Source organism: Pongo pygmaeus, chromosome 10, assembly GCF_028885625.2.
Source record: "Pongo pygmaeus isolate AG05252 chromosome 10, NHGRI_mPonPyg2-v2.0_pri, whole genome shotgun sequence".
NCBI lineage: Eukaryota > Metazoa > Chordata > Mammalia > Primates > Hominidae > Pongo > Pongo pygmaeus.
This window is the reverse complement of record NC_072383.2, coordinates 123,602,951-123,620,203: the sequence shown is the minus strand read 5'-3', so window position 1 is coordinate 123,620,203 and position 17,253 is coordinate 123,602,951. Positions and strand designations below refer to the sequence as shown.

The 17,253-nt window shown below is 52.1% G+C and overlaps 1 protein-coding gene across 17 annotated transcripts in view; it reads left to right on the top strand.

The window, feature by feature from the left end:
- Positions 1-17,253, top strand: part of SCARB1 (scavenger receptor class B member 1) — a 114,904-nt gene that overhangs the window by 32,129 nt on the left and 65,522 nt on the right. Inside the window, exons 1-2 of one of the 17 annotated variants that reach the window (XM_054443258.2) lie at positions 8,616-8,753; positions 11,412-11,533. The exons of the other annotated variants lie outside the window; for them this stretch is intronic. The gene's annotated coding sequence lies outside the window, so the exon portion shown is untranslated. Of the gene's footprint in view, positions 1-8,615; positions 8,754-11,411; positions 11,534-17,253 lie in introns of those variants that run through there. 17 annotated transcript variants of the gene reach the window in all.

Sequence of the window (17,253 nt, the reverse complement as noted above, 5' to 3'; positions counted from 1 at the left end):
CATGGCTAAACCCCGTCTCTACTAAAAAATACAAAAACTAGCTGGACATGGTGGTGCATGCCTGTAATCCCAGCTACTCGGGATGCTGAAGCAGGAGTATAGCTCGAACCTGGGAGGCTGAAGTTGCAGTGAACTGAGATCGCGCCACTGCCCTCCAGAGTGAGACTCCATCTCAAAAAAAAAAAAAAAAAAAAAAAAGAAGGAACTTAGATATATGTCTCAGCATGGGTAAGCCATAAAAACACATTACTAATTGAAAAAAGCTCTGGTGCTATTTATGTTAAAAAAGAAAACCCACCGAACAGTATTCTATATTTTCTTTCCATTTTTATTTTTATTTTCGTAGAGACAAAGTCTCACTATGTTACCCAGGCTGGTCTCGAACTCTTGGCCTTAAGTGATCCTTCTGCCTTGGCTTTCCAAAGCACTGGGATTATAGGTGTGAACCACCCGCCCTGCCATTATTTTCAATGCCTTAATATTAGAATATGTTAAAGTTTGGGAAAAGGTGAGACTAACAGAAGTGGATACTCTAATGAGAGAAGGCAGGACACTGGGGGTGTGGCCAAAGGAAACCTAATACTTTATCTGTAATGCTCCTATTTTTTTTTTTTTTTTTTTTGAGACAGAGTCTCGCTCTGTCGCCCAGGCTGGAGTGCAGTGGTGCGATCTCGGCTCACTGCAGCCTCCGCCTCCTGGGTTCACGCCATTCTCCTGCCTCAGCCTCCTGAGTAGCTGGTACTACAGGTGCCTGCCACCACACTCAGCTAATTTTTTTTTGTATTTTTAGTAGAGACAGGGTTTCACCATGTTAGCCGGGATGGTCTCCATCTCCTGATCTTGTGATCTTCCCCTCTCGGCCTCCCAACGTGCTGGGATTACAAGCGTGAGCCACTGAGCCCGGCCATTATTTTTGTTTTAACAAAGAAAATGTATCCACATGCTACATGTTGGATTAAAAATTACAAGAACAAGCATGATGGCTCAAACTTGCAATCCCAGCACTTTATGGGGCTGAGGTGGGAGGGTCACTTGAAGCCAAGAGTTCAAGACTAGCCTGGGCAGCATAGTGAGACCCCCATCTCTACAAAAAAAAAAAAAAAAAAAAAACTAAGCTGGAGCATGGTGGCATGCACCTATAGTCCTAGCTACTGGAGAGGCCGAGGTGGGAGGATCTCTTGAGCCCAGAAGCTGGAGGCTGCAGTGAGCTGTGTTTGTGCCACTGTACTCCAACCTGGGCAACAGAGTGAAATCCCATCTCTTTTTTTTTTTTTTTTTTGAGACGCAGTCTTGCCCTGTCACCCAGGCTGGAGTGCAGTGGCACGATCTCGGCTCACTGCAAGCTCCACCTCCCGGGTTCACGCCATTCTCCTGCCTCAGTCTCCTGAGTAGCTGGGACTACAGGCGCCTGCCACCACACCCACCTAATTTTTTGTATTTTTAGTAGAGACAGGGTTTCACTGTTTTAGCCAGGATGGTCTTGACTTCCTGACCTAGTGATCCGCCCGCCTCGGCCTCCCAAAGTTCTGGGATTACAGGCGTGAGTCACCGTGCCCGGCTAAAATCCCATCTTTTAAAAAAAATTACAAATGAACAGATACATAGCTTTCCTCAAAGACTGGCCAGATGAATGCGCCACACAGACCGAGGAGGCGCACTGCAAAGGGGCCCTGTGGTCGAGGTTGCTTGGAGAGGCTTTGAGGAAGCGCAACTCATTCTTTTCCCTTCTGCTAGTGGATAGGATTGGAGAGAGGTGTTTGGACAGACACACTAAGGGCCGCGGTTGTGAACTTCATGGCATCCACTCATGCGCAGCTTACTGTGCACCAGGCAGGGTTCAAAGCACCTTTGTGAAAATCATCTCGTTTAGTCCCTGCAGAGGGCCGTGACTTACGACTTATTGTCGTCAGTGTCCGTTAAGGAGACAAGCTGAAGAGAGTAATTTGCCCCAAGTGATCTCGCTAGTGTATGTGTGTGTGTGCATGTGTGCACGTGTGTGTGTGTGTGTGTGTGTGTGAGAGAAGGTGTCTGTCTGTCCCAGAGGCAGATGCCATGAGAATGGGGACTCTTGCTCCCGTTCCCTGGATCTGAGCCTGGCATGCAGCTGTGCTCAGGTATGTGGGTGAGTAACGAAGGCCTGGTTCAGGTCCTGGGGGGCACACATCCAAGTTCCCATGTGTCTCTGGTCCTCCAAGGAAGGCTCAGCCGGTGGACGTGGGGAGAGGCCCCTCACTACAGCTGGGCTGCAGGGAAGGGGTCATCTTCCAAGACCACCATCTTCAATGATAGGCCTCATGGCCTTCTTCCATGTCCAGGAGAGAACCTGGGTCCCCTCTGCTGTCTTTAAGTTGGTTTTCTAGATGGACTCAACCTCGGTTGCCTTACCCTGCTGCTGGGCTTCGCCCATCTATGGTCCCTGTCTCAATAACCACACCTCCATTTCCCCAGGGGTAGAGGGAAAAACCTTCAGTCATCTTTGCCTGTGTGCTTTTTTCCTGATACCCCTGTATCTGCTGAGGCAGGGGCTTTCCCGTCACTGTCACTGCAGCGTCCCCGAGGGCCACAGCAGTGCCTGAGCTCCTTGCCACCCCTTCAACACCAGTCGGGTTACAGAATGAATGAGGCGGGCACGACCCCCAGCCCTAGCCTCAGGCTCTTTATCTCATCCCTGCCTCCCTCAGCCAGAGCCACACAGTGAGCCTTGGGAAGCCCAGGCACCAGGGCCAGCCGGGGACGTCACCGGCTGTCCCTGAGTTTTTGCCTTTTGGGAAATCTTTGTCAATCAGTTAAAAGGTAGGGGTTGATGGGAGATAACAATCAATGGGCACTCGTTTTGGCCGGATACTGTTCCAAGTGTTTATGTGCATTATTCATGTTAGTATCTAAAATAGGTACTATTGTGTCTTGTTTTATTGAGGGAAATGGATGCACAGAGGCGGAAAGCAACTTGCCCCATGTCACATAGCTCCAAGTGGTTGAATCAGGATTTCAAGTCTGGGGGCCGACTCCACAGCCGGTCCCGGCAGCCTCTGTGCACTGCACCCTCCCAGTTTTCCGCGTGTCTGAGCAGGTCGACTGCATGCTTAAGGCGGGCGGCGGGGGGTGCCCTTCTTATATTCTTTTCCTGGGCTGCCCCTTCCTTTTCAGTGCATCACCAGGGAACAGCAGGGTCCCTTCGAGGCTTTGTCCTAATAATCACCCCGCCAAACATTGCTGGTGTAGAGTGCACCCTGGCCTCTCCCTTCCGGGGGTAGTCTGAGACCAGGGACATGTTCTTCAATCAAAGGCACCAAGTGAGGCTCCCGGGGCGGCCACCTCTTGCTAGCCCAGGGCTCCCAGTGACCCCGGGGGCTGGACTCTCACCCATCCTGCAGGGGCGGCCCGCTCTGCACCTTTATCAGCCCCACTCTGTGCCTTTATCAGCCCCCCTGTGGAACCTGGGAGGGAGGCCCAGTGTCTCCAGCTCCCGGGCGTTTCCTGTAGGACCCCCATGTTTGGACATGTGGGGCAAAGCCCTAGGACTGATCACTGGTCACAGGTGGGGAGGGGGCTCCTCGAGGACAGCTTGGATCACAGGTGTGTGCCAATTCTGTTTTGTTTTTCTTCCTCTTTCCTGCCATTGAACTTCCTACTCTTTCTGGCGTGTGAGAGACAACTTCAACTTACTCCTTGGCGACGGCTGAAAAACATGGGCTATTTTTAGTTTGCCTGAGTCTAGTTTATTTGCTCCTGGTAGATTTGCCTCTCCCTGTCTTCATGAGTGTGTGTGTGTTTGCACACACATGTGTTGGTGTGTGTACACACGTGCTGATGGTGAAAACAGTGACACACACACCTGTGTAGGCATGCACACACCTGCCTTGATGTGTGACGACATGATGATGTGTATGCAGACACCTGTGTTGATGTGTGCCCACATACGTTGACACAGGCACACATGGTGTGTCTGTACACACAAATGGACACAGATGAACACACGTGTTTATGCATGTCCTTGTGTGTTGATGTGTCTGCACGTACATGTTGATGAGTCCCGCTGTGGTTGGCCTTTCTGGGGCCAGGCCCAGCACCTGGGGTTGCCAGGAAACATTCCCTGTTCCTTCCTGGAATGGCCAGTACTTGCTGTGCCTCCGCCGGGAGATGCACCCTGATTAACTAGAACGTGGCGAAGCTCAGCCACCTGGAATCGCCTTACCCTGGCCTTTGGTTTCTAGCAAATGCGATGGAAGTGAGTGCCCATGGAGGGCTTGCTCCATGAAGGTGTTTTTCTTGGATGAGTCTTGGTCCCAGTGGCAATTTGCTGCAGGCTTGTTGGCACTGTCATTCGTGGGTCCTGCATGGAGGTTCCTTAGTGTCCAGAGGGTGATTCCATGTCTGTGGTCCGCAAAAGAGAGGCCCCTGGGGCCATAAGCCACTTCCCCCAAGGCTGAGCCCAGAGAGTTTGTGGTTTAAATCTTGGGCCTGGAGGATTCTGTAGAGGGGCGTTCGGTCCAGGCCTTCTGCTCCGAGAGGCGCTAGCAGCTCCGACACCAGAGACACATTAATTGTGTGCAGAATTCAACGCTAGGGCTCGGTCAAAAATCAAAAACGCAAAACAAAAAGAGAATCCCTTTTATTTACCTCGTCTCCCTCCCCCTGTTTGGACATGACCGTGGGCCCACGAGTGGCCAGGCTGGAGCTGTCATGCAAAGAGAAACAAAAACAACACAAAAAGCTGCGTTCTTGACTTTGAAGCCTTAAAGGGCCCAGGGGCTGGCTCCCTGCGAGTGTTGGGGGGATTTTCCTCCCAAAGCCTGGGTGAGATGTGGAGACACTCCGCCTGCTCAGAAGCTCCCCAGGTCCCGGGTTCCAGGAAGCCTCGTGGCCCAAGGCATGGCCGTCTTAATTTTCTTGTTTTCTTTCCCTCCACTCCACTGTTTCTTCCTGTTCACTGATTGCCTGTGCTGGGGAGGGGGAAGGAACGGGAGGGGCCTGACCTTGTTCACTTCCTGGCATTTTGGGTGAAGTTCCTTCCACCTTCTCTGGAAGCTTCTAGAAGGACCCTTGAGGCGCTTTCAATCTCCATTCTCTGGGTTTTCCTCCACCTCCCTGGCTGCTCTCTGTCTTGCCTGCTGATGCCTCCTCATCTCCCCGGCCTCCTGCCTCCTGCTGGTGGAGCTCCAGGCATCCTTTCGCACATGAGGATGTGCGTCCTCATCCCTCATCCCTGGGGTGGGCTCCTCCAGCCTCACGCCTGAATGGCATCTCTGTCCTGACCACTCCCAAATTGGTATCCCTGGGCCCAGACCTTTCCCCTGAACCCCACCCCCGAGTGTCCAACAGCAGAGTCCATATCTCAACTCAGGGTCAAAGGCAGATCACGCTCACCCCGGCTGGCTCCTTATCACCTCCGGCCACACCTGTGGCTCCTACCAGCTTCCCACTCCATCATAGCCCCCCCATCTTCCAGTTGCCCGGGCCAACATCTTGCACTCAGCCTTGACTCTGTTCTCTCCACTTCCCGCAAGGAACCCGTCAGAAAGTTTTATGGCTTCATCATCTGAATATACCCAGATTCCAACTACTTCTCACCACGCCCGAGGCGCCATCACCTCTGGTCCAAGGTGCCATCACCTCTCCCCCGGATTCCTGCATCCGCCTCCTCACTGGCCTCCCTGTGCTCACCTTTGCTCCCCAGTGGGGTTTCTCAATAAGCGGCCACGGGAGCCCATCAACATTGCACTTAGCACCTCCTCCCCTCAAAGCCCTGACATGGCCAGACCCATCCCCTAGGAGTCACAGCCAGGTCCTAACCTGGTCCAGGGCCTGTGCCATCCACCCCTGCCACTTTTCTGGCAACGTCCCCATTCCCTTTTCCCTTGCACAATGGCCTCCTGGCCATTCCTTAGCCCCATGGGCCCAATCGCCTTAGCTCTCCCGTGACACAAGCCCTCTCATCTCCCGTAGGTCTCTGTTCAGCTCTCACTTGCTCACGGAGACCCTCCCCTGACTCCATTTGTGCATCATGCAGGTTCCCCCTTGCCCCCCTGTCTCCCAGCCCTCCTTACCCGCTCTGCTTAGCCCCGTCAGCCACTGTAGATACCCTGGAACTTCCCTGTGTCTCATGTTGATTGTTTATTGTCTATTTCTCCCCATGAGAATGTCGGACCGTGAGGGCAGGGACCTTTGTGTTATTCGTTGCCGTGACCCAAGCCCCTGGAACAATGCCTAGCACATAATCGCAGGTTCTCAAATATTTATTGAAAGGATGTTTAAAAGACAAGGGTTGTTTCACAGGATGGTTCGTGACCAGTGGCAGGTTGTGGTCCTGTGCAGGGCAATGGGGCCTACTCCTCCACCTGCCGTGGCCGTCACCCCCAGACCGAGCTGCCACCGTCGTTTCCCAGTGGGTGCTGGAGTGTCCTCATGGGGCTGTTTGCTCTGCTGATTAATACCACACTGTTGTCACTTCTCCCCATCAAAGCCAGGATGCTCTTTAAAACATGCAAATTGGGCCGGGCACAGTGGCTCATGCCTGTAATCCCAGCACTTTGGGAGGCTGAAGTGGGTGGGTCACCTGAGGTCAGGAGTTCAAGACCAGCCTGGCCAACATGGTGAACCCTCATCTCTACTAAAAATACAAAAATTAGCCAGACGTGGTGGCGTGTGCCTGTAATTCCAGCTACTCGGGAGGTTGAGGCAGGAGAATTGTTTGAACCCGGGAGGCGGAGGTTGCAGTGAGCCGAGATTGCACCATTGCACTCCAGCCTGGGTGACAGGGCGAGACTCCATCTCCCAAAAAAAACAAAACAAAACTATGCAAATTGGATCATTTCATGAAGCTGAATAAAATCTTCCTGCATTTGGTATCAAAGCTGTGAGCCTCATTTTCATGGGCCCCGCCCATCTCAACTCAGCATTCTCACCCCACTGCAACCTCACAGGCCTTCCTTTTCCTCGAACACGTCACACGCTGTCCTGCCTCAGGGCCTTTGGACGTGCTTTTCTTTCTGCCTGGACCGTCTTTTTGTCTCCCTGGCTCTTATGCTTGGTTCCTCTTTTATGTTTAAATGTAACCTTTTGAAGCTTAAATGTAACCTTTTGAAGAAGACACCCCCTGATTGCCCACCCCACCCAATGGACAGTTGCCCCTCATGTCCACTGTCTGTGCCATCTGTGTGGTTTTTCAGCTGGAGGGCAATGGCCCCATCTTGGCTCACTGCAACCTCCTCCTCCCCGGTTCAAACGACTCTGCAGCCTTGCCTCTTGAGTAGCTGGGATTACAGGCATGCACCACCATGCCCAGCTAATTTGGTATTTTTAGTAGAGATGGGGTCTCACCATGTTAGCCAGGCTGGTCTTGAACTCCTGACCTCAGGTGATCCACCTGTCTCAGCTTCCCAAAGTGCTTGGATTACAGGCATGAGCCACCGCGCCTGGCTTGCGCCATCTGTGTTATAACCACACCATGCTATTCCCTTCTGAGCCCTTAATAGTCTCTGAAATTATCTCGTCCACTTGTGTGAGTTCCATGACGACAGAGACTTTATCTGTCTCATTCATGGCTGCATTCCATAGTTGGAGACCCTTGTCCAGGGCAGAGAACCGCCTAGGGTAGGACCTTGGGCTAAGGCAGAGAGGCCCCAGTGGGGGTCCTCCACAGCATGGACTTTGGAACCAGACTCCCTGAGTTCAGCAGTGGCTCTTGCACTTCCTGTCTCTCTGCCTGTGGGTGAGTTGCACAACCCTGCCGGGTATGTTTCTCCGGGCCTCCCTCCTCGGGCTGTAGCGAGGGGTAAGGGAGGTCATACACCCTGGGGAGCACCCCGAAGCCTGGGTCTCTGGGATGCATCCACAGATTGTAGGCCTGAGTCTTAACGCACTCCATCTGGATTTCGATGACTTCTGCCTGGTTCCAGTGCTGGGGTGTTTCCCTGTCTGAGCTTTGGTGGCTTCTGATTGACCCCTTTCCTGCCCCAGCATGAAGGTGGAGTGGCCAGAAGGAAGGGATATGGGTGTATAAAGATGTCATCAGGGCTGTGTGTGGATGGTGGGTAAAGAGACAGCACCTGTCCTGGTGGAGGGGCCACAGGAAGTGTGGAGGCTGTTTCTGGGGCCACCTCCTGCCTCCAGGAGGAAGCAGGGATCCTCCTGTTGGCATCTTGGTCCCATCAGGTGTCTTGGATGGGGCTGGGGCTGGGAGTGTTTCTTCCCTGAGCATTTAAGCCGAGGTTCATTATTTAGAATGGAACCATTTATGGGCCGGGCGCCATTATTACATTATTCCTAAAGTGCTGGGATTACAGGTGTCACGCCTGTAATCCCAGCACTTTAGGAGGCTGAGGTGGGTGGATCACTTGAGGTCAGGAGTTCGAGACCAGCCTGGCCAACATGGTGAAACCCCATCTCTACTGAAAACACAAAAATTAGCTGGGCATGGTGGCACACACCTGTAGTCCCAGCTATTTGGGAGGCTGAGGCGGAGGACTGCTTGAACTCGGGAGGTGGAGGTTGCAGTGAGCTGAGATCGCGCCACTGCACTTCAGCCTGGGTGACAGTGAGACTCCATCTCAAAAAAAAAAAAAAAAAAAAAAGAATGGAATCCTTTATGTTTCACTTTGTTCTCATTAGCAGGACTGTGCGAGGCTGAGTCCATTCTGCTTGTGATTTTGCTTCGTGCGGGAATGTGGAGGTGTGACCCATAAGCATGTCATTTATGCAAAACCATCTACATGCACTCAATTAGAAAAAAAAGGAAAACAGCAGTGACCCTCGTAAGTAGTCTTGGTTAGTGTCAATGTAGGGAGTGAGTTTCTTGTGACACTGCTGTTCTTCCTGGGTCCCATGACAGGGCATCTGGACGGGCTGAATGCGATTCTAGAATTAGATTCCTATGTTTTTATGTGTACGCCTCAGTCTCACTTGCCAGTGGCTTCCTCTGACGCTTAGAAAATAAATGGCATCTGCACCACGTCAGGGAGAAACTGACTGCTTTGGAATTCCCAGAAGCTCTTGGAAGGGAACCTTCCTGAGGGATATTGAAGGAGAATTAAAGAATTTTCTCAGTGGCTGGGACAACTTATGGAGTGAATGCTCGTTGGCTGTGATTGGCTGAGCTGGGATCACATGTGCATCCTTGGACCAATTGCTGTGGCTTGAGTAATGGACTGCTGTGATTGGTCAGCCTTGGGTCGCCTGCCCATTTGGAGCCAGGCAGGGAAGTAGTTCTTGCCCACAGAGACTCAGGTAGGAGTGGGGTGGTTCCCAAAAGGCAAAAAGGAGGGGCTGTTGTCAGGGAGACGAGAGAGCCATAGGCAGCAAAAATGGAGCTGGGCCCCTTTGCCCCCAAGTAGCTTCCCACTTCATCCCCGCATTGCCTTTCACTGTCTCTGGCAGTTACAGTATTAGAGATTATTTTGTTTGGCTGATTATTCTGTTTACCAAGTCCTCTTGAAGAGGTAGTAGCTTACCAGCTGTTTATTATTTATTTATTTACTTATATTTACTTAACTATTTATTTTGAGACGGAGTTTCTCTCTTCTTGCCCAGGCTGGAGTGCAATGGTGTGATCTCGGCTCACCGCAACCTTTTTCTCCCAGGTTCAAGCGATTCTCCCGCCTCAGCCTCCCAAGTAGCTGGGATTATAGGCTGCGCCACTATGCCCAGCTAATTTTGTATTTTTAGTAGAGACAGGGTTTCTCCATGTTGGCCAGGCTGGTCTCGAACTCCTGACCTCAGGTGATCTGCCCGCCTTGATCTCCCAAAGTGCTGGGATTACAGGTGTGAGCCACCAAGCCCGGCCTATTTATTTATTTTTTTGAGACATGGTCTCAGTCTGTCGCCCGGGCTGGAGCGCAGTGGCATGATCTTGGCTCACTGCAACCTCCGCCTCCCGGGTTCCAGCGATTCTCCTGCCTCAGCCTCCTGAGTAGTTGGGATTACAGGTGCCCGCCACCACACCTGGCTAATTTTTGTATTTTTAGTAGAGGCGAGGTTTCACCAGGTTGGCCAGGCTGGTCTGGAACTCCTGACCTCAAATGATCCACCCACCTAGGCCTCCCAAAGTGCTGGGATTATAAGCATATGCCACAGTGCCCAGCCTTTCTTATTTATTTATTTAGATTTTTTGAGACAGGGTCTCACTCTGTCACCCAAGCTGGAGTGCAGTGGCATGATTACGGCTCACTGCAGCTTCAACCACTCAGGCTCAATCGATCCTCCTACCTTGGCCTCCTGAATAACTGGGACTACAGGAGTGCACCACCACGCCCAGCTGATTTTTAGATTTTTTGTAGAGACACGGGTCTTGCTATGTTGCCCAGGCTGGTCTTGAACTCCTGGCCTCAAGCAATCCTCCCACCTCGGTCTTCCAAAGTGCTGGGATTACACTCATGAATCACTGTACCTGGCCTAATTGCTTTAACGGGGAAAGTTTCATCAGCTGTCAGATTGTTAGATCTGGACTGACTTGGGTTCCGAAGCTCAGTTCTATCTTGTATTTTTCCTTTGGAAACCAAATTCTTTAGGTAGCAGAGGTTTACTCAAGGCCACGGAGATAGTTAGCAGCAAGTGCTGGGTGGGGCCGACTGTCCCAGGCTGGCTGGATGGAGGCCATGAGGGCCCGGGCAGCAAGGGTGGAAGGGGCCTGGGTGGGTGCAGGAGGAAGTCATTAATGAATGTCCTTCAGGCAGAAAGTTCCCAGGGTCCCATTGATACCCCTGCCTGTTCACATCCTGGCGGCAGGACTGGGACGAGGCGTTTTTTAAAAAGTGGGGAAGATGTCAGGGCTGGTGTGCCAAAGTTCAGGTTTTGTCCACCCAAGGTGAGAGGCTGCAGGGGTGTGCTGTGGGCAGAGAGAGGATGAGGTAGGGATGGGAGGGATGAGCTGCCCAGATGCAGCCGCGGAGGAGTTGATCTGGAATCCTAGCCACTGGGTTTACCCTGCAGTGTGTCCCAGCAGCATCCCAGGCTGCTCTCCAGCCTTTGGCAGGGCTTTAGCTTCCAGCAGCTCAGGTGGATCCCAGCATATGGACTTTGGAGGCAGGCAGCCCAGGTTCAAATCCTGGCTTGGCCACTTCCCAGTTGGGTGCCTTCAGGCAAGTGACTTACCCTCTCTGTGCCTTTTTTACTTTTCTGTAAAATGAAGTTAATACAAGTGTCTCCTACATAGGGCTTTTAAGGTGGCAGAATTGGCACATGTCAGACATTTCGAATAGCAGCTCGGCAAGTGTCAAGTAAGGGCTGGCTGTTTCCAACATGTTAACCTGATAGACACAGACATAGAGAGGGATCCATCTGTCAGCAGTTTACTGAAATAGGACCATACTATGCACGCTTTGCTGCGCCATGGGTTTCTCACGCTGTCATCGCTTGTCCATGTCTTCCTCAGTCAGCCGGGATTTTCTGGTGATGATCACGCTCTGATTCTCTAGATGCCTGAAAACGCTCCACGGTGCGGATGTACCATGGCTCGTTCTGCCGTTCTCACGAGGGAGGCATCCAGCTTGTAAAATAAAGCAGCCCAGTGTGTCCTTCCACCACCGCATCACCCAAGGTTCTATTTTCAAAAATTCTATTTTGTAAAAATGGCAAGAAAAGTACAAGTTGCTGCATGTGCGTTCTCTCTCTCTCTCTCTCGTTGCTGAGCCTTTTGGGTGCATCCTAAGGACAAGGACGTCCTTCTCCATGACAGTGGACCATGGCCCCACTCAGGAAGGCCACGAGGATCCACACCTTTAATCTGACAGTCTGTGTTCAGATTCCCTTATGGTCCCAATAACAGTTTTTGTCGTAGTTGTTCATTAAAAAATTTTGAATTGGCCGGGCGTGGTGGCTCACGCTTGTAATCCCAGCACTTTGGGAGGCCGAGGCAGGTGGATCACAAGGTCAAGAGATTGAGACCATCCTGGCCAGCGTGGTGAAACCCTGTCTCTACTAAAAGTAAAAAAATTAGCCAGGCGTGGTGGTGCACACCTTTAGTCCCAGCTACTCGGGAGGCTGAGGCAGGAGAATCGCTTGAACCCAGGAGGCGGAGGTTGCAGTGAGCCGAGATCGTGCCACTGCACTCCAGCCTGGGCGACAGAGTGAGTCTCCGTCTCAAAAAAAAAATTTTTTTTTTGAATCCAAGGTTGCATCCTGTGTCTGGTTGCCTCATGTGTTTTTCCTCTTTACTCCAGACCTCTTCTCCAGCCCTTTTCTTTTTGCTGGGTCTTTCAGGACACTGGCATCTGTAAAGGGGCCAGGCGGGTGCTTTTGGCAGGACGGCCCTTGATTTGGATTTGTCTGATTGCTTTCTCAGGAGTGCACGTGGTCTTCCCACAGCCTCCCACACAAAAGCCTCATTGTGTGAATCAGATTGGAGCAGAGTGTTTCTGATGAGCCGGGATTGGGTGCCTGGATCCTCCCCCAGCTCCCAGCCTGGCAGTCACAGTGCAAGTTTGAACCTCTTGGGTTGAAGAAGCCTGCGATTCCTCCTGGCCCCTTCCTCCACCTGCTTTCTAAAATTCCTGGTTCTCATTCCTTGCCTTTGAGCAGTGATGTGCCAATCCTTCAGCAGCCCTCGGCCAGCCTCTGCCCATCCCGGTGCCATCACAGCGGAACAGATGGCGGATCTGATCCCTGCCTCATCCCCTGGGCCAGAAAGATTGTGGAAACCCTGGGGTCTCAGGGCTGGTTGGGTGGAAACGGGAGGCTGGATGGAGTGGCAGGTGGGGGCTTTTCCTGTTTTGCCTCTCCCTACCTGGGCCTCCCGGCAGCCACTAGCCTAGATGCCCAGGCCTCAGAGCCTTGTGGAAATTCTTGTGCCAGATCATCTTGGCCCTGTCTGGCCTCCTGGCAGGCAGGTGGAGGTCAAGCTGACCTTCCTTGGCCGAGAGCGCATTGCAGCCAGGATCCCTTGGCAGCTCTGGGAACAGCCAAGTCTCCCCTGTCCTTGGGATTTCCTTCTACTGTCAGTTCCCAGGCTCCTGGACTCCACCTGCTGCAACCCCTCACTTTGCACTTTCCACCCAGAGTCTTGGATTTCTGTTTTTTGTGAAATTTGCTCACTTTGAGGAAAGTGTAAGACACATGCAATCAAATATGTAACTAAGATGAACATGCATGCGATCCCCCACGTGAAGAAGAGTGAAAGCTCATCTGCCCCAAAGTCCCTGCAGAAGACACTGTGTTTGGTCCCAGCTTGCTTTGCTTTTGATAGTATCACTCCCTTATAGCCATCCCTAAACACCGGGATTAGTTTGGTCCGGTTTTGGACTTAACTTGGATGCAGGCATACTCTCAGTATTTTTGATTGGTTTGGTCTTGCTGGTGTTACTTCATATCATATTTGTGGGATCCATCCCCATTGTTGCGATAAGCTGCACTCTATTTTAATGGCCATGTCATATCACAGTTCATGATGCTAATCGGAAGAAGCCGAGTGTCACAGTTCATCTGTCTTTTTTTTTTTTTTTTTTTGAGATGGAGTCTTACTCTGTGGCCAGGCCGGAGTGCAGTGGCACGATCTCAGCTCACTGCAACTTCTGCCCTTGGGGTTCAAGCAATTCTCCTGCCTCAACCTTCCAAGCGCACCACCATGCCCAGTTAATTTTTGTATTTTTAGTAGAGATGGGGTTTCACTATGTTGGCCAGGATGGTCTTGACCTCTTGACCTCATGATCTGCCTGCTTTGGCCTCCCAAAGTGCTGGGATTACAGGCGTGAGCCACCGCGCCTGGACAGTTCATCTGTTTTAACCCGATGCCGGTGACTGTGTTCATTTCTGGGTTATGACACACTCGTGTCCCTGCCTGCAAGGGACATGTGCCTGAATCCCTCTAGGGCCCGACAGTCGGAGTAGGGGGGCTGGTCATGGCGTGCGTGTCTTCACCTGCATGGAGAAGGGCCAAGCTGTTGTCCAAAGTGGTTGCAGCAGTTTCCAATCCTATCATTTATTTTTCATTTAATAATTTATTGAGGTCAAATTCACATAACATATAATTAATTCTTGTAAATCGAACAATTCAGTGATACCACCACTTCTACGTAGTTTCAAAACATTTCCATCCCTCCCAAGTAGGATTGCCCATTCTCCGCTCCTTGCAGCTCCCCAGCCCCTGGCAACCACTCATTTTCTTTCTGTCTCTACAGATGCACCTGTTACGGACATTTCTTTCTTTTTTTTTTTTTTGAGACAGAGTCTTGCTCTGTCGCCCAGGCTGGAGGGCAGTGGTGCAGTCTTGGCTCACTGCAACCTCTGCCTCCCGGGTTCAAGGAATTCTCCTGCCTCAGCCTCCCAAGTAGCTGGGACTACAGGTGCCCGCCACCACACCCGGCTAATTTTTTTTTGTATTTTTAGTAGAGACAGGGTTTCACCATGTTGGCCAGGCTGGTCTCAAACTCCTGACCTCAGGTCATCCACCTGCCTCGGTCCCAAAGTGTTGGGATTACAGGCCTAAGCCACCATGCCCAGCCCTGGACATTTCTTTTTTTTTTTTTTGAGGTGGAGTCTCGCTGTGTCACCTAGGCTGGAGTGCAGTGGCGCGATCTCGGCTCACTGCAACCTCCACCTCCCGGGTTCAAGTGATTCTCCTGCCTCAGCCTCCCGAGCAGCTGGGACTACAGGCGCCCGCCACCACACCCGGCTAATTTTTTTTGTATTTTTAGTAGAGACGGGGTTTCACCATGTTGGCCAGGCTGGTCTCAAACTCCTGACCTTAGGTCATCCACTTGCCTCAGTCCCAAAGTGTTGGGATTACAGGCCTGAGGCACCGTACTCGGCCCTGGACATTTCTTATAAATGAAATCATGTGATGTGTGGCCTTAAGTGCCTGGCTGCTTCCGCTTAGCGTCGTGTTTTGGGGTTCATCCGTGGAGTGGCATGTGGAGTGCTGCGTTCCTTTTTGTGGCTGGGCAGGGCGCCACGGTGCGGGTGGACTGCATGTTGTTTTTCGCGCCTCTGTGGATGGGCGTCTGCGCTGGTGGCTGCCGGGAGCGGTGCTGCTGGGAGCGCGCATGTTCGGGAACCCGCTTGGCCTCTGCTTTCAGTGGTCTCCTTTTATGCCCTCATTCCCCTCACCCCTCTCACTCTTCAGCCCTCCCTGCCCCTGCGCGCACCCTCTGTGTGGCTGCGTCTGTAAACCTGAGTGTGTCCTTGGACCTCGTGCAGTCCTGGGCGATAGCACAGATTCCGGAGCCTGCAGGGGTGGGTCCAGATCCCAGCCCTGCCTCCTGCTGCTGTGTGACCATGGTCAGGCTCCTCGAGTCTCTGGTCTCTGGTGGGTGTCTGAGTCTGCATGGGAGGCAGAGGTTGCAGTGAGCCAAGATCGTGCCACTGCACTCCAGTCTGGGCAACAGAGCAGGACTCTGTCTCAAAAAAAAAAAAAAAGAAAGAAAGAAAAAATGTCCATAACAGGTGCATGGGCCAAAGACCATGTACTCCCCTACAGTTCTGGAGGCCGGAAGTCCAAGATCAGGATGTCCGCAGGGCTGGCTTCTCCGGAGACCCCTCTCCTGGCCTCACAGACGCCACCTTCTCCCTGTGTGCGCACATCCCCGGTGGCTCTCTGCGTGTCCTAATCTCCTCTTCTAAGGGCGTCAGTCAGATTGGATTAGGGCTCACCCCACTGGCCTCATTTTAACGTAATCACCGATTTAAAGGCCCTGCCCCCCCAATACAGTCACATTCTGATGCACCGAGGGTTAGGGCTGCAACATGGGAATTTTGGGGGGACACTGTTCAGCTCATAATAGTAGGGTACCTATAAAATGGGCTAAAACCATGCCTTCTTATAGGATTCTGTGAGGACTGAGGGAGCTAGAGGTGGAAGTGCTTTGAGCTGGGGGTGGCACAGGGAGGCCCCCTTCATGTGGCCGGTCACGTCTGAGGAGAGGGCAGCTTCTCCATGCCATGCACGGTAACTCGTGTCAACATTCCTCGTGCTGCCCTGTTTAAAATCTGTCCGTGTTCCTGTGTGTGTATCGGGCTCATTGCTTCCTTCGGCTGCCTGGACCCCCTAATTCATGTTCATCCCGTTGTATTTATTCCCTTAGTGACGGGGGTACCTTGGTTATGTCTGACTCCTGCCTCCACAAACAGCAAATATGCTGGACCCTGCTGCCTTGTACTTCTCCAGAATTTCCTGGGGATGTGCAGGAGTGGCATTGCTGTAGGGCAGAGGGGGAGCCAGTTTCACCCAACGTGCCTTCCAGAAGGGCCACTGCTGTTCACCCTCCCGGCTCTCACATCCTCTCCAGCACCTGAGACGATTTAGCCTTCGAGAATGTCTGGGGTCCCAGTGAGTGTATGTGGTGCAGCATTGTTCTCATGTGCTTTTCTGAGGTGTGAATTTGAGTCTTCTTCCTTCCATAAGTCCTCAGGTGGGGGTCTGAGGCTCAGAGATTTTGAGGGCCATGTTGGAGGGTCACAGAGCAACTGGGGCTAGACCCCACCAGCTTGGGCTTGGAGGGCCTCCAGCTTGGATGTATGGCCCTTCATAAATCCAGGGTGATCTCATCTTGGGATCCTTAATTTGGTAACATCTGTAGAGACCCTATCTTTAAATAAGGCCACATTCTGAGGTTCTAGGTGGGCATGAATTTGGCAGGGGACATGCTTCAGACCAGCACTGTGTGTGCAGGTGCCCAATCCTCAGATCTGCAGAGCTCTGGGTTCAAATCCAGGTCCCACTACTTGGGTCCTGTGGAAACTCACCTTTTTCCTAAAAGCCCATTTCCACCTCTGCACATGGGGCCAGTTTTCTTCCATCTCACAAACCAGAAGTCAAGGCCAGGCGCAGTGGCTCATGCCTGTAATCCCAGCACTTAGCAAGGCAGAGGTGGGAGGATCGCCTGAGGCCAGGAGTTCAATACCAGCCTGGGCAACATAGTAAGACCCCCCCCATCTCCACAGAAAGTAAGAAACAAAAAACAAAGCAAACTGGAGGCCAAGGAGAGCAGCTGCGGATGGTCATGTGCCTCTCCCTGGGTGTGCCCAGCTCTTACCCAGAAAGCCCTGGCTGGCATTAAAAATAAGGAAAGTAAAATAGGGATACGATCAAACAAATTAAAAGTGTATGAAAAAAGAGTCAGCCTTCTGGAAAGATCACAGCACGACACTGCTCCTCTGGCCCCAGCTGGTCTTTGCTCCAGAGGTGACTTGGGTTAATAGTTCCTTGTTTTTCCTTCCTGCAATAAACATGTTTGCGTCCACAGAGGGGGACCCACACCCGTATCCTTCCCGTCCCTGGCACACATCCCACAAGGGCGCACAGTTCCCATGCTTTTCTGCCTCTTG